The sequence below is a fragment of the Salvelinus sp. IW2-2015 genome, unplaced genomic scaffold (genome assembly GCF_002910315.2).
Source record: "Salvelinus sp. IW2-2015 unplaced genomic scaffold, ASM291031v2 Un_scaffold2844, whole genome shotgun sequence".
NCBI lineage: Eukaryota > Metazoa > Chordata > Actinopteri > Salmoniformes > Salmonidae > Salvelinus > Salvelinus sp. IW2-2015.
This window is the reverse complement of record NW_019944144.1, coordinates 80,356-81,606: the sequence shown is the minus strand read 5'-3', so window position 1 is coordinate 81,606 and position 1,251 is coordinate 80,356.

Genomic DNA, 1,251 nt, shown 5'->3' with positions numbered 1-1,251 from the left:
CCATTCAATCAATAGGCACCAGCCTGTCTTTGGCCATTCACACAGCAACACTAGATTACCTAGGTTTCACCTCAAAGCCACCTACACACTCTGTTATACTAGAGCTTTAGAGATCATGACATAATTGGGATCATTTGGAGACTCAGGGGGATAATTACACGTGGCTTGTGGGTGAGCACGCCGGTGCCGTTCAGGTCGCCGAGATGTCAGGAATGATAACGGCTCCCGGACCTCGCTAAAAGCCACACTGCAATTAGTATGCACAGGGATGGCGGCTAGGTTACGACTACAGCACTACGGCACCGGCCCCCGTCTCGCTGTAAAGAGCCACCGGCGGGCACTTCTACTAGAGATGATCAACACTTAAAGTCAGGGACACCGCCTGGTATAGAGGTCCTGGATGGCAGTTTCCATACCGAGCGGTGACGCAGCCAGTCATTCCGAAGCACTGGGTGACAGTCAATAGGAGTTTGATCTTAACACTGAGCTGATCCCCAACCTCTCAGTGGAATCAGGAGTCACCGTAAGGCCTATACGGGTGTCTGGGACAGGTGTGTGTCTCTGTACCACTGTTATCATCTGATCTCGCTCACTCTGTAGTATGTGATCCAGTCAAGTAGCTAGTAGGCTACTGTTAGCAAGCTACCGATGATAAAGGCAATATAATCCAACCAGAAATGTGCAGTGAGTGCATCTGTTAGGCTATATCACACACAAAGATCAAGGAKAAACTCTTCGGCATAAACAGCCCATCTAAAAAGTCCCGTCTCAACAAATGAGCTTTTCATCAGTGCGAGTSTTTGGTCGCCTTTGGCTAGCGATTAGCAGGTGTGTGTTTCCAYGAAGCGAATCGCACCCTTCAATGGAACAACATTGATTTAATCTGTCTGTACAGATGAGTAAGCATAGCTGAAGGGAGACTGGGGAAGATGCAACTGAAAAAAGCTCCTTTCGGATTTGTCAACTTGGCAGTTTGTATACAATGAATTAAATGCATGAAACTTGCCTGGCTGTGATAAATGGAGTAAATGCAGCTCTGATATTAGATTCCTAAAATAGCAATATTAGTACAATGGTAATAGCCTTTGCCTCAATATTAGTAAGGTTTTAGCCTTTGCCTCATGAATCACTGTGCCCTGAGGACAGGGAAAGAATGCTTAATGGCCACCACGCAATGGCTGTGTCCTTATTGACACCATATTCCCTAGTAAACTACTTCTGACCAGGGCCCATAGTGCTGTGTTAAAAAAA